Raw genomic sequence first — 21503 nt, 5'->3', positions numbered from 1 at the left:
CCTGTAGGCACAAAGCTGTCCACGTCATCAGCTTAAATGGTCGCTGTCGTTTCAACAAACTGTACAAGCAAATATGAAAAAACCTTTAGAAAGATGATATCAGAGAAATATGTTTCTTTCTCCACTTATGAGCCACTTCACCCTACTTCCCCTTGGAGAAACCTATACTTGATCCCACCACCAATCCACCAATATCTTCTTGTATATCCCATATGTAATGCAAATATAATTAGTTGGACTTTTTATACAATGTAATCTTAATGTATATTAGTGTTATTACATCATTGTGCAGTTCGCATGATGTCATCACGTGAGTTGTGATGTCACATTGACATTCCCCTGTGTGTGCTATGTGCTTCACTACTGTAGAGTGTGAAAGCCCATATGTTGGGGGCTTCATGTGAGGTCTGTTACTCTGCTTTGTTGAGTCCATACTTTCCCTTGAAGAGTCTTGTTTAACCTGTAGACATTAGTTACTGTACTTGGCAATAGAAGGGATAGGCAGAAGGGACCAATGATGTTTCTTCTTTACTGGTGAATAAGAAGATTGTTTTTCATTGCTAATACCTCCAATTTTAGTAACTTGGTGCCTCTAATTGTACTTAGAGATCGATCCTAATTTTTAATTGTAAATTTTTGTCTGTTATTACAATATAATATCTAAAACAATTCTAATAAATTAAATAGATAATTGCCTAAGTTGCCTCCAGCCAACTAAAACCTGCTGCTTCATTGTCATGGGTATACTGTGACAGATTGGCCTCCTCTATTTCAGAGGTCAGAAGATCGCAGCGTTTGGCTGCACGCCTGCACTGGTTGGATCTGCTTTGCTGTACAGTTAGCTGTGCAGATTTCCCTTGTTGCGGTGCTGCAAGGGTTAAGCAGTTCTGTTTGTCTCCTAAAGCTTTCCGTCATGAGTTATCTCAGCTGTTCTGATTCCTCCACTCCCCTCTGGTATAAGTACTCACCTCTTAGCTTGGGTAGTTGCCAGTGATAGCTTGCTATACCTTGGTATCAGTATGGAGTCGTGGAAAGAGAAGTCGTCTAGTAGAAGCGCCACTGCAGCGCGAATCGGCTGTTGTCCATTCCACTCCTGCTCCCATCCTCCCGACGCCGAGGTTTTAAAGTAGAAGTTTTTTAACTGGTGAGTGCCATCCATTCCTTTCAATTTTTGTATTCATTGTGGCTATTTTCTTTGGAGTGGCACCCCGGCTCACGGAGCACTTACTGCTGTACACATGCTTGCAGCATCAGTTCATGCAGTTACCTGTGCACCAAGTGGGCTTCCCCACTGTGCGGATTAACACTTTGTTGGAGCTTTATCGTAGAGCAGGACTAATGTTCCTGCTGCCTCACGCACTACCCAGGGCCATGCTTGGGGTAAGACAGGGATAGGAACGCGTGCGCCACACAGGGTGAAATAACCCGACTAGGGACGTCAGGGAGCTCAGGGTTACGCACAGCAAGCTTCAGGTTTTGCCACCCTCATTTTTCCCTAGTGCCAGTGCTGCACTTCCCATCTGGCTCCTTGGTGGTGCGTGGCATCCAGGGACTGGCCTGGGGTGGTGCTTCATGTCTGCTGGCAGCCAAGTCCAACCTCGCCATCAGAGGGCTGCTGAATACCTGGTAGCCTGTTCCATCACGCAGAGGGTCTACACCAGCCACCGAGGCAGTCATAAAACTTATGATACATACTGACATCTAATTTTTCTTGGTCGTTAGTGGTAAATTCGAATCGTAGGATTTACTTAAAGGTTGTTCAATGGGAATTTTTTTATTTATTTTTTTAGTGGCAGGAATTGTTTTAAAACATTAAAAGGCATACTCACCTCTAAACCCATTATTGCGGCACAAGTTGCTCTGGTGGTCTTCACCAGGAGAGGAAGTGATGACTTCCCATTCCCAGCCAATCACAGTCCTCTTTGGTCAGCTGAGGCCTGAGATTGGTGACTTGAGAATACGGTGACATAGCTTCCTGTCCTTGCTAAGGCCAGCGGAGTGGTCTACATTAGAATAAGAGGTATCGGAGGTGGCGGGTATCCATACGATTGTAATTGCAGATGAAGCCTTAATTTTACCAGCTTTTTGGGGCTAAGAATTTTGTTTCCTTAAAGGGAATCTGTCACCCCAAAAATCGCCTATAAGCTGCGGCCACCGGCATCAGAGGCTTATCTATAACATTCTGTAATGCATTCTGTAATGCTGTAGATAAGCCCCTGATGTAACCTGAAAGATAAGAAAAACAAGCTAGATTATACTCACCCAGGGGCGGTCCCCGTTCTGTTCCGGTCCGATGGGCGTTGTGGTCCAGGTCCGGTGCCTCCTGTCTTCATACGATGTTGTCCTCTTCTTGCCTTCCTGTCGCGGCTACCTGCGCAGGCATACTGATCTGCCCTGTTGAGAGCAGAGCAAAGGCGCCTGCGCCCTGCGGTTCTTTGCTCTGCTCTCAACAGGGCAGATCAGTACGCCTGCGCAGGAGCCGCGACAGGAAGGCAAGAAGAGGACAACATCGTATGAAGATGGGAGGTGCCGGACCCGAACCGGGACCGCCCCTGGGTGAGTATAATCTAACTTGTTTTTCTTATCTTTCAGGTTACATCGGGGGGCTTATCTACAGCATTACAGAATGCATTACAGAATGTTATAGATAAGCTTCTGATGCCGGTGGCCGCAGCTTATAGGCGATTTTTGGGGTGACAGATTCCCTTTAAAGGCTTTCTTTGGGCATATGATATTGATAATCTATTCTTAGGAGAGTTCATCAATGTCAGATCGCTGGGGATCCAACATGCAGTATCTCTGCTGTTCAACTGTTATCTCCGGCAGTAGTAGCTGCACTTTGCAGCTCCATTTAATGCGTAGCTGCTGCTCCCGAGTGCTGCAGATCAGCTCTTATTCAGGAAAATAGGAGCTGATCTGCAGCATCTGGCAGTGGCCGCTTCACATTCGCAGGGTAATTCCATGCAATATATACATGGTTCTAGAGCCAATAACAGCTGATCGGTGGTATATATACATATATATATATATATATATATATATATATACAGTCATGGCCAAAAGTATTGACACCCCTGCAATTCTGTCAGATAATAAACAGTTTCTTCCTGAAAATGATTGCAATCACAAATTCTTTGGTATTATTATCTTCATTTAATTTTTCTTAAATGAAAAAACACAAAAGAGAATGAAGCAAAAAGCAAAACATTGATCATTTCACACAAAACTCCAAAAATGGGCCAGACAAAAGTATTGGCACCCTCAGCCTAATACTTGGTTGCACAACCTTTAGCCAAAATAACTGTGACCAACCGCTTCCGGTAACCATCAATGAGTTTCTTACAATGCTCTGCTGGAATTTTAGACCATTTTTCTTTGGCAAACTGCTGCAGGTCCCTGATATTTGAAGGGTGCATTCTCCAAACTGCCATTTTTAGATCTCTCCACAGGTGTTCTATGGGATTCAGGTCTGGACTCATTGCTGGCCACCTTAGAAGTCTCCAGTGCTTTCTCTCAAACCATTTCCAAGTGCTTTTTGAAGTGTATTTTGGGTCATTGTCCTGCTGGAAGACCCATGACCTCTGAGGGAGACCCAGCTTTCTCACACTGGGCCCTACATTATGCTGCAAAATTTGTTGGTAGTCTTCAGACTTCATAATGCCATGCACACGGTCAAGCAGTCCAGTGCCAGAGGCAGCAAAGCAACCCCAAAACATCAGGGAACCTCTGCCATGTTTGACTGTAGGGACCGTGTTCTTTTCTTTTAATGCCTCTTTTTTTCTCCTGTAAACTCTGTGTTGATGCCTTTGCCCAAAAAGCTCTACTTTTGTCTCATCTGACTAGAGAACATTGTTGCAAAACGTTTTAGGCTTTTTCAGGTAAGTTTTGGCAAACTCCAGCCTGGCTTTTTTATGTCTCGGGGTAAGAAGTGGAGTCTTCCTGGGTCTCCTACCATACAGTCCCTTTTCATTCAGACACCGACGGATAGTATGGGTTGACACTGTTGTACCCTCGGACGGCAGGACAGCTTGAACTTGATTGGATGTTAGTCGAGGTTCTTTATCCAACATCCGCACAATCTTGCGTTGAAATCTCTTGTCAATTTTTCTTTTCTGTCCACATCTAGGGAGGTTAGCCACAGTGCCATGGGCTTTACACTTCTTGATGACACTGCGCACGGTAGACACAGGAACATTCAGGTCTTTGGAGATGGACTTGTAGCCTTGAGATTGCTCATGCTTCCTCACAATTTGGTTTCTCAAGTCCTCAGACAGTTCTTTGGTCTTCTTTCTTTTCTCCATGCTCAATGTGGTACACACAAGGACACAGGACAGAGGTTGAGTCAACTTTAATCCATGTCAACTGGCTGCAAGTGTGATTTAGTTATTGCCAACACCTGTTAGGTGCCACAGGTAAGTTACAGGTGCTGTTAATTACACAAATTAGAGAAGCATCACATGATTTTTCAAACGGTGCCAATACTTTTGTCCACCCCCTTTTTTATGTTTGGTGTGGAATTATATCCAATTTGGCTTTAGGACAATTCTTTTTGTGTTTTTTTCATTTAAGACAAATTAAATGAAGATAATAATAACAAATAATTTGTGTTTGCAATCATTTTCAGGAGGAAAATGAGTATTATCTGACAGAATTGCAGGGGTGTCAATACTTTTGGCCATGACTGTATATATATATATATATATATATATATATATATATATATATATATATATATATATATATATATATAAAAATCAGCAAATGAAGGCAGCACTCCAAGTCTTCATGAAGGTAAAAAAAGGTGTCTTTTATTGAACCCACATCTCTGTGCGACGTTTCGGCTCACACTGAGCCTTTTTCAAGGGTTTTTTTTGCTTAGGTTTCCATATAAGGCTTGAAAAACTCCAGAAACGTGTAACAATATAAAAAGTACATGTACCAAAGGACACTAAATACAAAGCGCCACCAAATGTGCAATGAAAAATGTCAGAAAAAAACACATTTTAGAAAGAGTATTACTAGTAATTTTTAGATACCAAGAAATGCCTCGAATTGGTTGCAAAGACGGAGTTTTTCCCTGTCAATTTAGTGATGTGTCCTTGATAATATATTTAGTTAAAAAATAGGGCATCTGTAAGCGGGTTTTGTCACATCGTCACCCTCCATAATCTGCTCTCAAATCAGGAGTCTGATTGCAGAATTTTCCATCGCTAGACTACTGACGCCTCGGAAGAGAAGGCACTATGTGATAAATGACATTTTTATCTGCCCTGAATGATCGTTTTGCTCATCCACTCGGCCAGGGGATCGTTAAGGCTGCTCATTATCAGGCACATCGGACACTTTGTTTATATGGGCCTGTGATTGGTAGTAGTCAGCAGATGATAGAATTATTATTGGGATGCAGTGCCATGCTCCGCTGACGGTAATCATCCTCGGCATTACCATGAATGGAGGGTGCTGTCTAATGGCTCCCGTGGTAAGAACAGATGGGAGACCAGACACAGGCCATGCCGGCCCGACCTCATGGCGTCAATGATCACCAAAGCAGAGCATCAGCATTATGCCTATCAATGTCATAAGATGCAATGGTGTGCATGGTGTTAACCCACTCATTCATGGATAATGATGACTCTCTTTAGGAAATAAGAGTGACGTCATAGGAAAATATGCAACAACGGACCTCTACAAAAACTGATTCTCATTTAGTATTTAGAAGCCAATGCTTCATTTGAATGAATTATCTATTATTAAAATATACGTAAAGGGGATTTACAGTTTCTGAAAACTCTGTACCCTAGCTGCAGTTGATTTAAGTCCTTCAAGACCTTGGACGTGTAGATACGTCATAGGGCGTGTCCCGGCATTTGTGCTGAGCTTGCATATTTTCAGGCATATGACAGCTGATTTGATCAACTCGCAGTTGGAATCGTGATTAATCACTGACAGAGGCATTTAACAATCTCGCAGCGGACGTGCATCCTAAGACATGCCCATTGGCTCCCCTGTCATGTGAACACAGGGCACCGGTGGGTTGTAATGACAGCATGCGGTCTGCAGACTACAGATCTCCTATGAACATTTGGCACACAAAAAAATAAGCCCTCAGGCCGGTTTCACACGTCAGTGGCCCCGGTATGTGTGGTGACAGTTTCCTCACGTACCGGAGACACTGACTCACGTAGACACATTGAAATCAATGTGTCTCTGCACATGTCAGCGTGTTTTCACGGACCGTGTGTCCGTTTGGAAAACACAGAGACATGTCAGTGTTCGTGGGAGCTCACGTATTACACGGACCCATTAAAGTCAATGGGTCCGTGTAAAACACGTACCGCACACGGACGCTGTCCGTGTGCAGTCCGTGTGCCGTGCAGGAGACAGCGCTACAGTAAGCGCTGTCCCCCCAGCGTGGTGCTAAAGCCGCCATTCATATCTTCTCTCCAGCAGCATTCGCTAGGGAGAAGATATGAAAAATCCTTTTTTTTTTTTATTTCGTGTTTAAAATAAAGATCCCTGTCCCCACCCCCCTCCCACCCGCTGTTAATAAAATACTCACCCGGCTCCCTCGCAGCGTCATCTCAGCGCCAGCTTCTCCTGTATGAGCGGTCACGTGGTGCCGCCGATTACAGTCATGAATATGCGGCTCCACCTCCCATAGGGGTGGAGCCGCATATTCATAACTGTAATGGGCAGCACCACGTGACCGCTCATACAGGAGAATGTGCGGAGCGGAGAGGACGTTTCGAGGTAGCCGGGTGAGTATTTTAGTAACAGCGGCCGGGCGCACAGGGGGTGGGAGGGGGGTGAGGACAGGGATCTTTATTTTAAACACGAAAAAAAAAAAAAGGATTTTTCATATCTTCTCTCTAGCGAACGCTGCTGGAGAGAAGATATGAATGGCGGCTTCAGCACCAGATGCAGGGGACAGCACTTACTTGTAGCGCTGTCTCCTGCACGGTCCGTGTGGTACCCAGTTGGCACACGGGCGGCACACGGCTGCCGCACGTGTGCCACACTGATGTTCACGGTAAGCACACGGACACGGATAATTCTGGTACCGATTTTTCCGGTACCGGAATTATCTGGACGTGTGAGACTGCCCTCACACAGCCCCAGATCCCAAAAAATTGAGACATTATTAGTCTCGGAAAAAGTCACCAATTTTTTTCCTTACAAATTTTGGATTATTTTTCACCGCTTAAATAAAAAAGAACCTAGACATGTTTGGTATCTGTGAACTCGTGCTGACCAGGAGAATCATAATGGCATGTTAGTTTTACCATATCGTGAATATGGTAAAAAAAAAAAAAACAGTTGTGGAATTGCACTTTTCACATATTCCAGCGCACTATATGGTAAAATCTATGGTGTCATTCAAAAGTACAACTCGTCCTGACAAAAACAAGCCCTAAGAAAGCCATATTGACAGAAAAATAAAAAGGTTATGGCTTTGGGAAGAAGGGGAGCAAAAAAGCATAAATAAAAAAAGGGAAAATTGCAAGGTCGTGAAGAGGTAAAAAAAAAAAAAAGTCCCCTGGTCCAACGCTGCATCTCTGCTGCAGCTCCTGAGTCTCTAATGGAGCTGTCATTGTCTTCAACGCTGACATCACATTAGTGGCACTGCAGCCAATCAAGTGGCTGATTGGCTGCAGTGTTATTATCTTGATGTCAGGCCTGTAGACAATAACAAACACCAGAAGCAGTGGGAGAGACTAGTGCAGGACCTGGTTAGGGTGGTTAAAGCACAGTTTGTTTTTTAAAGAAACTGCAACTGAGGTTATGTAATTACTTACAGTCCTTGACTTGCAGTTAACCAATTAACTTTCAACTTAAGGTACCGTCACACTCAGCGACGCTGCAGCGATATAGACAACGAGCCGATCGCTGCAGCGTCGCTGATTAGGTCGCTGTAGAGACGTCAAACACAGCAGCTCCAGAACGATGCAGGAGCGATCCAGTGACGTAACGGCGACTCACTTCTCGTTCTCGCTGGTTGTTAGCTCCATGTAAAACATTGCTGGCATCGTTGCTTTTGCTGTCAAACACGACGAATCACGCCGACCTGACGACCAAATAAAGTTCCGGACTTCTAGCTACGACCAGGGATATCACAGTGGGATCCAGATCGCTGCTGCGTGTCAAGCACAACGAGATCGCTATCCAGGACGCTGCAACGTCACGGATCGCTGTCGTTCTCGTTGTAAAGTTGCTTAGTGTCAAGGTACCTTAAGAAGTTTGCCTCCTAGTGCATGACCAAGATCAAACGCACCAGACTTATTACAAAAGTTTCCGGAATTGTCTCATTTATCCGAAGCGCTCCTTGTGCTTACCGCCAACTAACACAACAACAGTCTGGTTTTCAGTCGCAGGAATTTTTGCAACAAATCTGCCGCAAGTGCGGATCCTCCAAGTGCATCTAGTAAGGTATCCTGCTCCGCAGGAGGAGAAGCGGGGCGGCAGATGTCAGAGGTGGTCCGACTGCTGCCTCACTTCTCTAGGGTTTAGAGAACATGGCTTGATCATGAAAGAAGTGAAGCATGAGACCTAAGCGCCGCGCTGACAGCAATCCAGGGAGCAGTGTGTTGTAGGGTCTCTACAAATATGACATGGATATATATGAAGAATGATTGTCCACAAGAGACTTGATGCAGTGTCAAAAGCTGCACAGATCCATAATCACCTAGAACTGATATCCGAAAATTGTTTCAATCAGGTTTTTGTAGTAAGTGATTTATTTATTTATTTTTTCATATCTCATTCTTTATTACCAAAAATAAAATTACACATTTTGTAATTTTCACACTGGCCACTGGGTCTTTTTTTTTAAGACTTTTACATTCTATCCTTTCAGGAAGAGTTTTCAGCAGGTTCCATGTTATCAGAGGCAGGATTACACTGACAGGTAACACCTCTATACACAGCTGATAACACAAAATCCAATTGCGGTAGACCTCCTCCTCCTCCCTTTACGGTGACCTTTGCACAGGTTCATTAGAGAGCCCAGTACAAAAGATAAAGGCAGGGTCCTACCATTGTGGCTATGTACATGTATTGTTTCCTGAAACAGTAGAATGTTAGAGTCTTAAAAAGTCCCAGTGGTCAGTGTGAAAATTGTAAGCTTTCTATTTTGTATTTTAATAGAAATTGTGCTAAAAAAAAAGATTGAAAAAGCATAGTTAACACAAAAACCTGATTTATTCAATAGGTAATTTTCTGATGATAGCTACCCCATAATATCAGCATTCTTTACACCGGTTTTAATATGCAGAACACTTGTTAAAGGTGCTTTTAAAGGGGATATGTGGGACTTTTAAAATAGGCATGTAGTTGCTAACAGAAGCAACTACCTGTCTGTTGTATCTGGCGCCAGTCAGTGACCGCTCTTGCCGGAGATTCAGCTGCTCCCTGTCAACAGAGTAGCAATTTCTCTTCCTGTTGACTGCGCGGGACTACTGGTGTCATGCTGATTGACAGCCTTCTTCCTCCAATTAAGTAGTGGAGATCGGCTGTCAATCAGCATGACAAAAGTAGTCCTGCCCAGTCAACAGGAAGAGAAACTGCTGCTCTGTTGACAGGGAACAACTGAATCTCTGGCAGGCGCGGTCAATGACCGGCGATGATATTGCCGATGATAATTCTTTCTGTACATGTGCTATGCTTGGTACTGAAACACAGTTTAACAAGGTTTTTGGAGGCTTTGATATTGATGGCCTCTTTGTATAGACCTTCTTAAAGGGAATTTGTCACCAGATTCTCATCTGCTCGAGAGGAAATCTTGCGCATGCTCATAACAACCTGCGCTGGTGCCATTCTCAGTGTTTCCAGTGTAATTAGACGCACGTCAGAGAGCACTGGGAGTGGCACCATCACAGAAACCTGTGCCCATGAAGGGTGGAAGAATGTAGAGGAAAGAAGAGGACAGTAATGCACACACACGAGATGTCCTCTCAAGTGGCCAACGTCACAGTGACAGCGTGCCGCTGACAGGAGGCAAGAAATATGCTGATGACGTGTGGAGGCAGCGTTATCTTCTGGGCAGCATCCTGGTCATTTACATAAACTGATAAAAACATACAGGTAAGACTCTTTTCAGCACTCTATAGCCTGTATGCCCATATTACCATAATAGTTTACATAGGTCAAATGTGGTGACAGATTACTTTTATCGTAAGTCAAATTCGCCTAAGGGTATGTGTACACATTCAGTATTTGCTGCAGAAAAATCTGCTGTAAATACTGATGTGTCGGCAGTAAAATTCAGCATGAAAATACATGCATTTTTTACACTTTTTTATGCGTTATTTCCATTCATTAGTATGGGTAAAATCTGCAGCAAAAACGTTATAAGAATTTAAATCTGCAAGGAAAAGTTAAGGGGAGTGTGCATGAGACTTCAGGAGTCTCAATCACTTTGCTGGTACTAGGACAGTTTTTACGACAAATCTGCACAGAAAAAAGTAACAAAAGCACAACAAATCCCATTACCAAAGCCTTTTATTTGTGCTGGGAATCTGACATTGGATTTTTGTGATTAAATGGCGCAGAATCCTGACTGAATTCTGAATGTGTGAACGTGGCCTTAGAGCTCTCAGATTTCCTTTTCAGAGTTATAGGGAATCCGGGTGACACCCTTTGTGGGAGCTGAAACAGCGAAAATACCGTAACAGTTGTCACCAATAAAAGAATAGTCACAGATTTCTAGGTCTTGTTTCTGAAAAAAAGCTTTTAGTGACTCTGGTTTTTATTTTACTTATTTCTGTATTTTTCATGTTTTGCCAAAGGTAAAATGTTAGAAGAGCTCCTGAAGCGAAGGGGGCATTGCCCTAGATTCTTCTCCACCTAACTTAAAACCTAATGTTAAACGCCTGGAGCAATTAAACAGGGGGTGAAGGTGACAGGCGGGTTTTTGTGTGGTGGGAGGCAGCAGATGTCCAATATAGCAGTCAAGTTTAATGGTTTTTGGGTAGGGAGCAGATGGTACCAAATGGAGTGGAAGGCAGGTGTCATGCTGTTAAATCATCGGCTTCCTCATCCATGCTGTGGTTTCATGCTATTCACAAAGACGTTAGTAGGGTAAGCTAGCCAAGTAACAATCTAGGTTACAGGTTAGACTCACAAGCTTTTAACACTGAATCCAATTGACCTATAAAAGTCATTTTTCTCCCGAAAAAAAATGAATAAACTGATACTAAAATCAGTATCTCATAATTTGTTAATCGGCTTCTTATAATGAAAAAGCCCTAATGTGTTGGAAAGATAGAATAATTAGATTAGGACAGGGACCGCTGTGAGTGATATTAATCTTAATATGACGTGGAAAAGCTGCCGCAGAATACAGAAGCGAAGGAGCGAGCAAATGGATGAGATTTGAACACATTTCATACACATGCTGCAACATTATGCTGGGCCTGTGATTCCTAAAAGGATTGCTCCTTTTCTGTTACATTTCTTTTCTTGCTGGAGTCTGCTATAAAAAAAAAAAAACTAATTGTACTGATCTTCTTGTGTCGTGTGTGAGTCTCCGACGCGGCTTACGGTGTCGCTGGTTGGCTGCGAAGATGATGTGACATTGACAGCGCAGCAGGCAAGAAGTGAGCTCGGCGGCTGTAAACTCCCCTTGTACACAGAGCACACTGAGCTCAATGCCACGCTGTCAAGATGATGTCTTCCACTCAACCAATGTCAGACCCCAGGAACACTGTCGGAGACTCTCCGGTAGGCCCAGAGAAGGTGAGTACAGCGCAGCTTGTCATTTTACAGCAAACTGCAGCCAGGGCAGGAATGTAATTCTCACGCAGCGAGCGGTAACATCAGTGAGGTCACCGGAGTTCATCTATGAACTCCAGTCACCTTACTGACATCAGCACTCGGCACTGAAGCTGCGTTCACAAGTGCAGCTCAGTGTCACCCGGATGTTAGGCCGAGCGGCCGCATTTTCTGTCACCGCTCAGCAAAGCATCCAGATGTAGCTGTGTTGGACTCATCACGGGACCAATGGATTATCAGCCGACAGGTGAGGATGTCTTTGTTTTTTTATTTTTATTTGGATATTAATAAATGGGTAAAAGAGAGTCTGTGAGGTTTTTTTTATTTCAAATAAAGGACTTTACTCGGTCTGTGTCTTTATTACATTTGACTATGGGATTTGTAACTAACCCCTGGGCTTGATGTCTGCTGACATTACAAAGCTGACATCAACTACAATACTATTACCCCACTTGCCACCGCACCTGAACCAGTGGGAAAATCGGAGGCTAAGCACCAGAATTGGCGCATCTTATGGATGCCCCATTTGTGGGGCGGCTGAGGACTTATGTTTTTAGTCTGAGATGTGCCAATATCCATGGCCCCTTCCTAGGCAATTAATATCAGCCCACAGCTGTCTGCCTAGCCTTTGCTGGTATAGGCGGGATCCCACATCATATTTTTTGGGGGTCTCCCCTTGTTAATAACTAGTAAAGGCTAAGTAGACAGCTGTGAGCTGATATTAATAGCCTGGGAAGCTTCATGTTCATTAACCCCTTCCCAGACTATAAACATGAGCCCCCAGCTGTCAGCTTTCCCTTAGCTGGATAAGAATAGTATGGGGGACCCCACAACATTTTTTTAATTCTCTCTATATATATCTTCTATTGTATTTTGACGATTCACGGTGTGAATTTACTGTACTTGGCTGATGTAATGTCAGGTTTCCCATGAGATGGGTGTGTACAAATCGCATGGCACACACATGGTCCTTGTGCCATGCGATTATTTTCTCGCACCCATTGACATGCATTGGCGAGTCTCATCCAATATACCTGGCCACTCGCAGCATGCTGCAATTTTTTTTCCAGTCCGGTACGAGCTGAGAAAAAAATCAAAGCTGAACACATAATCATTGACTAACAATAGTCATAATACAATCCAATTTTTTTTTATCGGATTGCACTCGTCCTTTTAAATGTAGATGAGTATGTGCCCTAACTCATACAATTTTATGGGCTATTTTGATCCTTGATTGTGAGATTTTTCGGGGGGGGAAATACGCGGTTTGCAAAACAACATAGGCATGTGAATAGCACAATAGATTACAATGAGTACATGTTCTGTCTGTGAAAAAAAGATGCACAAGGAAAAAACCTGAACGTCTGAATGAAGCCTTAAAATAAAATAGCCATTTACTAACCTTAGAAATCCGCTAACACTATGGTGGTGATACTTGCATCCTCCCAAGCAGAATTTCTTTATTTTACTCACTTATATAGCACCATTCATTTCTACAGTGCTTTACAGACATAAACAATTATTGCTTTGTGTATCATTTTGATTGAAATGTGCCATACGTTAAATCATACAGCCTGAGTTTGATGGCCATTTGTGAGGGCCATCAAATTATTAATTGCAGAGATTATAGAGGACTGTCACTTGCTCAATAACAATGAGGTAATGCCTTGTAAAATACCTAAGTTCCCCTGATTCTGCCGCTTTTTTCCGTTTTGCACTGTGGTACTCCATTGCAGAGATATTCACATTTGTTGCTTTTGGAGGGCAGCATGTGAAATCTCTGCTTTGCAGTCCATCTGGGTGTTTCTTCAGAGCCTTCTCTGGTAGTGTGTGCTTTCACCCTTCCCTACCAGATACTGTCAGTTACAACTTGGCAGCTGATCTAACAGTCTAAATCAACAGAGGCTGTTGAGCTGTGAATGGCAGTGTCTGGGAGCGATGTGGGAAAGCATACCCACTGTGAAAAAACGTTCAGTTAGAGTACAAGCAGAGATTTCACATATTGCACCCTAGAAGAAACAAATGTGATATTTAAAGAAGACCTGCCGTTTACCAAAAATATGTCATTTTCAACCTGGCATAAATTCTGCTGTTCTCCTGAATTTGGAGTTGTTTTTCTTTTGTTCCTGCGCCTCTCAGTTCCTGAGATATGCCTTCTTCTTTTCTGTATGTAAATCTAGTCTTGTTAGCCGTGGGGGCGTGATCATTATGAAAACTGCCACAGAGAAGAATGGAGGACCACACCCACTTTGCTAACAAGACCAAATTTGCATACAGTGTAAAGAGGGCCATATCTCAGGAACGGAAAGGCGTGGGCACAAAAGAAAAGCAACTCCGGATTCAGGAGAACAGCGGCATTTACACCAGATAAAAAAAAAACATATTTATGGCAAGTGACAAATCCTCTTTCATTAAAAATAGGAACCCAATAATATGGATAGACAGGTGTATGTAGTCAATATATTAGCAAGCACTTGTCTTCCAACCTATTTCTGCGTGGTCGGTCCGGACCCTTTGTTTCCAAGGTAACAGGAAATCCGTTTCTTAATATACAAATTTGTACACCCACTTCCGAATTGAAATCCCGGTATGGAGCAAGTGTGAGGAGCGTAGATGAGTACCAGAATAGCTCGCTGATGGAAGCATGTAATCGTACATACAATAGCAGTCCTGGGGATCGCTGCACAATAAAAGCTCACATGCCCATGCCGGTTATTAGGGGAAAGTCTGCACTTGGCGTGTTCCATGCTGCCCGCAGTCTGCGCACAACCAGCAATCAATGGGAGCCAGGCTTGATTGGCACCTGACCCCGCGATCAACCACCACTTGTGCCACCTGTGGCATCTATTGAAATGACTAGTTCAATATTTGTGGGATTTGCTGCTGCCTGTTATTTTATTCCAGGGAAGGGGATGAGAATAGATTGGGCTGTCACACAGCGGGACGGGTGATAAATGAGGATAAGACTGCTCCTGACATGGGTGATGCAGTAGCATTGAAGTGACACAGTCACAGATATATATATATATATATATATATATGTATATATATATATATATATATGAGATAGGACCTTAGTATCCACATTTATTAACCATATTTTAGGTGTTTTCTTGCCTTTCTGTGTTAGGTTATGGGAACGCTGGGTAACAATATGGCCGATGTTGTAGATCAGACGATTAGGGTCAGCTAATCTAATACAGATTTCATCTATTGGGAGGATTACGCATAAGCAATCTTTGTCTGTCATCTTTTGTATGGAGGCCTCTATGTTATCTGGGCAGCACAGGGGATCAGCAATAGTCGAGTGATTTATGGCTTTTCTGCACCTCCTTATATTGGGCTATGATGGCTCCTGCGAAGTTCCTATAGAATATGCTGTCAGTGTTTGATCAGTAAGGGCCTGACCCTCATCCAAGCACAAAGAGGTCACAGTGATCCAGGTCAATCAGTTTTTATCCAGGTCCAATACGGTCATCAGTATGTAAAGAAAATTCTGCATCCCCTCTGTGTGACTGCAGACTGCCGAATCGTGATGTTATGAAATGCACTCAGTGTGAGGGCAAATGCGAATCAGTCCAAGATCGGACCACCCGGGCGGGACAGCATCATATATATATCTATGAAGCTATCCTGCTCAGGTCAGGAGACCTGCAGCCAGTCTGTGCATTGCAGTCCGATCTCGGAGCGATTTGCCCAGACGTTTGAATGCGCCCTTATGATTCCACAGCATTCTCTATGCAAGTAGGTGGTCATGTGACCACATGTCTGCCATTTGCATATTGGTGGTCATATCTCCATCTTCTCTTAACAGACGAGAGAGAGAGAGATGAGACTATTCGGCAGGTGAGCGCAAATGCGCAAATCGTGTGCATGGGGTCACATGACCATCCACTGGCACAGGGCACACCTGGGAATTGTGACAGTGACTTCAGACCTTTTTTTTCTTGGGCTGGAAACCCCTTTAATTGACATCTTCAGGGACGTTTTTAATTATTGAATAGTGATATGGCTGGATAGACAACAATAGTGGCTTAACTACCGAGGGGGCAGGCGCCCCCAGCCCTGCTCTCTGAGGAGCCCACCCGGAGCTATGCCATGGGTCAACTGTATCACGCTCCCTCTGTTATCATTCCCCCTCTGCGTCTGACAGCGGGGGTACTAGGAGGAGAGGTGATTATTGTATTTTTTTGTTATGGGGAGTGCATTATACTATATAAAGGTCTATGTGGAGTGTAGTATACTATATAGAGGCCTATGGGGACTGTATTTTACTATATAGATGTCTATGAGGCGTGAATACTATATAGAGGCCTATGGGGAGTGCATTATATTATATAGAGACTTATGGAGAGTGCATTATACTATATAGAGCACTATGGGGAGTGCATTATACTATATAGAGACCTATGGGGAGTGCATTTTACTATATAGAGGCCTGTGGGGAGTGCATTATATTATATAAAGGCCTATGAGGAGTGCATTATACTGTATGGAGGCCTATGAGGAGTGCATTATACTGTATGGAGGCCTATGAGGAGTGCATTAAACTGTAGATGCCTATGGGGAGTGCATTATACTATATAGAGCACTATGGAGAGTGCATTATACTATATAGAGACCTATGGAGAGTGCATTATGCTATAGAGGCCTATGAGGAGTGCATTATACTATATAGAGGCCTATGGGGAGTGCATTGCATTGTATACACGCCTATGAGGAATGAATTATACTGTATACAGGCCTATGCGGAGTTTATTATACTGTATAAAGGCCTATGGGGAGTGCCTTATAATATATAGAGACCTATGGGGAGTGCATTATACTATATAGATGCCTATGGGAGTGCATTATGCTATATAGAGGCATACGGGGAGTACATTATACTATAGAGGCCTATGAGGAGTGCATTATACTACATAAAGGCCTATGGGGAGTGTATTATACTGTATAGAGGTCTATGGGCAGTGCATTATACTGTAGGGAGGCCTATGGGGAGTGCACTATTCTACAGAAGCCCATGAGGAGTGCATTTTACTGTATCGAGACCTATGGGAAGTGCATTATACTATATAGAGGCCTATGGGGAGGGCATTATACTATATCGAGACCTATGGAAAGTGCATTATACTATAGAAGCCTATAGGGAGTGCATTATACTATATAGAGGCCTATGGGGAGTGAATTATACTATATGGAAGCCTATGGGGAGTGCATTATACTATATGGAGGCTTATGAGGAGTACATTATACTAAATGGAGGCTATTTAGGGGGTTATCATACAGTGAGGGGATTACAGTGAAAGGAGCCATCATACAGTGTGGAAGGTAATGTGAGGTTTTTGTAGAGTGTTCTCGCCATAATACAGTGTTGGAGCCATCAAACAGTTTGGAGGTTACTAAGGGGTCAGTATAAAGTGTAGGGGGTACTATACAGTGAGGGGGCATTATACTGTGTATAAGTGAGCATCTATTGTTATTGGTGAGCTTAGGTTATTGTGAATGTCAAAGGAGCCCAAAAAGTGCATTATTACTTTCTAGGGATCAAACTATGGGCACTGTTTTTTAAGGCATTAATATATTCTAGAGGTTTGTTCTACCATCTAGAGGGCACATAGTATCACACAGAAGGTGCAGTAATAGGGACACTGCAGCAGCGGTGGCTCAGTATTGGGGTATCAGTAGGTTGGGTAGGGTTGTGCAGGTTGGGGATAGATGGGGACGGTTCTGGAAATGTGAGAAGTTAGATGTGTCTTTGTTGTAATCTCTGCAGCCAAGTCCTGGCTGGAGAAGTTGTCATGTCGGTCTGGGCCAGATGGAAAAGACGGGAAAAGTGAACGACTTCATCAGAAAGAATGTCAGCAGTAAGTCATTATATATGACTTACTAACGTACTGTAATCTCCTATTTGTTCTGCAGCTCTGGTATCTACCACTATATGGTCACCATGTGGCGGTAATATCAGTGATTTTTATTAGTAACAGTGCTGTCATCTGCTGAGGTTCTCCTACATCCACTATTAAGGTGCGCCACCATAGTTATAATCAGGCTTGCCTGATTAGTGGCCCACTGAAAAGTTTTGCCCCCCATGAACCTAAAGTCTACCTGCGCCTGTGATAGGCGCTAGACATTGTTGTTGTGTCAATGAGAATACATTGATACACTCATAATGTGCTTACAGTGTGATTTGCATGTGGTTTCTATGATAAGTTTTACATGATTAACTTGAAAAAAATCTATATTTATTTTTACATAGGAGGACAAGTTTCTTACAACCATACCATTTCTTCCAGGTGAAAACATTCTGATAGGTTTTCTTTGAATTCGTGTATTTTGGGCTGACTTATGATCACATCAAACGTTGATGTGGTCTGTGGTCTTAAATCAGCCTAAAGGAGCTCATAAAAAGGGTTAAATAAAATGGATTACATAGAAATGCTCTTTATTTGGAGTCGCACAAACAGCAAGCATTTCTTATATGCATTTATTATAGGAGTTGCTCCCCTTTAAAGCGGGTGCGATTTGATAACACATCATGGGTCTAGCATCGATCCTCTGAGCCAAGGAGAACAGATCCGGCTCACGGTCAAGTAAAATGTTCAATACTTTGTTTGAGTGCCATTAAAAACAATGCAGCGTGAAAGTTCACCTGGATCAATCCCACGCGCCCTGCCGGCAGGAAAGGGTTATAGTAGTTTGGTAGAAATGTCCTGTGATAGCAGCAGCCTCTGTTATTACACTACAGCAGCTTACAAGGGGTTAATCCCTCTAATAAAGATACCGGGGAGTTCCTCTTCATCCAGTTCTGTAATTCAGGTGATGAGCTCAGTACGACCTTCATCATTTCCTTGGTGGCTGGCATTGATCCCATTATATGACCTTTTACGCAAAGCAAGGACATAGGATCCCAGACACATCTCGGCAGGCATCCATCAGCACCATGGTCATCAAAAACACGTACTGACATGTTTTATTAGGCGGTAAAATGTTGGGATTTTGCAAACAGGAAATTTGATCCGACTTGTTCATTGATCATAACAGTGCTCATCATGGCATAAACTCAGAATAGGGATGCCCCAAAGATCATTTATGTACAATCAATAGATAAAGTAAAAAATTTAAATAATTGAATATCACCTACCTTAATATAAACACTGATGGAACAAAATTTCCCATCTTACCAAGAAATCAGACTAATTTTAAAGGGACTCTCCCCCATATCTGAGAAATCAGCATTTGAATGGATTTGCTAATGAAAAGCCTCTGTCACTCCAGCTCTATTCTCCCCCACTTAGCCTGGCCTCCTCCTCCTGCTTGATTGACGGTTCCTTTGCCAGAAATCACACCGAGGCTGTCAGTCAAGTAAGAAGAGGCGGCCCTTGGTAGGGAATAGAGCTGGAGTGACAGAGGCTTCAGATCTACCATAGCTCTTCAGCCTCATTTGCATATAAATTCAGCAGATGATTTTTCGGTAGTGGAGGAACGGACCGGCCATGCTGGACTTGTCTTTGGAAGACCTACAGTACATGTGCGTATAAATAGTTTGGGGGATGAAATCCTGCCGACAGAATCTCTTTAAAGAGGACCTTAATAGGAAGTTTCTTGTTTGTTTTGAAGCCATACGGTCTCATCGATATGGGCCTTTTTGTTTGGTGATAATTGTTTACATTTTCTGGTCTTTACCAAGGTGGCTTGGCTCATTGGACTCTTTGGGAGCCTGTCTTTATGCTGCTGGGCATTATTTTCCTGTGATTTACACCAGCTTGGTAAAAAACAGAACATTTTGGACTAAATAAAAGGGTCCATATACAGTATCTGCAACCGGATTAAAAAAAAAAAAAGAATACTCTGGAGCAGCTGGAATAAAACTGCCCGTTTTTGACCCGTCAACATGTCCTTTTTAACAACTTACCCATGCTATAAAGGTAACGACTGCAACATGTGAATGCGTCCTTACCACTGTCTTTAGGAACCCAGGGTGAGGAACATTGTTCCAAGATAGATTAAAGCACGGGTATTATCTTACTGTTCCCCAATGGCACTGGCCCATATGTAAACATAAGGGAAGACGTGTCCCTTTAAATATAATACTCACAGATATCTCCGTATAACAGTCCTATAGTTACGATATGATAATCATCTTGCTCATGAGGCTTTCAGTCCTCTATAAATAAGTTATATGATCCCAAATCATTTCCATTCAGTGAGGGACATGGGAAATCACATTTATTAAATGTCAGCTCCACTTCAAACCTAAAAAATTGGCTATGACTCCATTTTACGTTTCTAGCCTAGTCGTATTACCTCTCTTACCAGGAAGGTAAATATATGAGGAATTGTTAGGTATTGTTGTCCCATTGGAAAGATCTCCCTGTGCCTACCCATGGAGTGGAATTAAAATGGTGGTCACCAGTGGTCCTGCTTAGCTATAATCCGTAAAGAAGAGTCACCTTGTTTCTTTGAAGTCACAAGCAAACTAAAGGCCCCCCATATACATTCCACTAATGTTGGCCAAACCTATGGACATCGGCAGGATCAGCTGACAGTCTAATCTGTAGGGGGCTTCTCGACCCCACCCTGCCCAAACATACCCCTGGAGTAGTTAATTAATATGAGCTCGGTGGGGGTCCACCTGTGCACTGTGAATGGTAGTTTAAGTGCAGTACCCTTAGCAGCCACTAGGCGATGTATGGAGCTGCTGTGTTACATCCTGTACACTGCTTAGTTCCTGCCACTTCCGGAGTAGATTACATGTGATCATGAAGGTGCCAGTTGGCGGATCTCCCCCTATCTTATATGGATGACCTATGGATAATCCATTCTTGGAAAACCCCTTTAATGAGGTTATAGACCAAACTAGACAACCATCTTATATGTACTGGAAATCCTAACTCTCCCCACTTCAAATGTTTAGGAAAAGAAGGATGGGACATGCTGATTTTTTTAGATGCCTGATCCTTGTTTGTCGTGGGAGAGAAGCTACAGATAGAGGTGTGTGCCAGCGCCACGTCCATATTGAATTGTCTTTGATATTTGTAAGTTTACCATAAGAAAGGATTGGTATTTAAGAATGAAATGAGTTTTCCAAATATATCGATGATGATCCGGTGATGTGCTGCCTCTACAGGAGATATGTAGTATTACATGGCTAGCATTCAAATGAATAGGCAACTATGTAACACATGGTTGAATTGAGGTGACCTGAGCTGTTTCTGCTGTTTGCAGCAGCTCTGTAGTCTGGCAAAGAGAGGAGGTAAATGATATCCAAACCATCCTCTATATTGTGTGTATAAGGGAGGACACTATAGTACCTGAATTTAGTAAAGTTGGACTTTATTATAGTATTCTCTCATTTTTTTGCTTCTCTATCCTTGTCCTTATTTTTTGCCTGCATTCTCCTCATTCATTATCTTCCCAAATTCACATTTTCCTTGCCCTCATTTTCTCAGCAATATTTTTAGTCTCTTTTTAGTTTAATATTTTCCTCTGCTGCTCCCTCCCCCACTTCCCACCCCTTCCCTTTGATGTGTCTGTACGTTAGAAAGTGGATAATTAAAGATTAGGAAGTAATCATTCCCTCCTTCTGCGCAGTCCCCTCCCGGGGCCAGGCTGATAATGATGCTAATCAGGTTGGGGTGTCTGGGGCTTGTTCTGTGAGTACACTGCCGGGGAATGTGACATGAGATTATCCCAGTGACTTGATCCAATGTGACCTCAGGATATGGACATTCCTG

At 43.1% G+C, this 21503-nt stretch overlaps 1 protein-coding gene across 4 annotated transcripts in view; it reads left to right on the top strand.

Annotated features, from left to right (window-relative positions):
- BRSK2 (BR serine/threonine kinase 2) overlaps positions 1-21503 on the top strand; it is a 171358-nt gene that overhangs the window by 92196 nt on the left and 57659 nt on the right. The window lies entirely within an intron of this gene.

The sequence above is a fragment of the Ranitomeya imitator genome, chromosome 9 (assembly GCF_032444005.1).
Source record: "Ranitomeya imitator isolate aRanImi1 chromosome 9, aRanImi1.pri, whole genome shotgun sequence".
Lineage (NCBI taxonomy): Eukaryota > Metazoa > Chordata > Amphibia > Anura > Dendrobatidae > Ranitomeya > Ranitomeya imitator.
The sequence above is the reverse complement of the archived record's forward strand: the minus strand, read 5'-3'. Positions and strand labels throughout refer to the sequence as shown.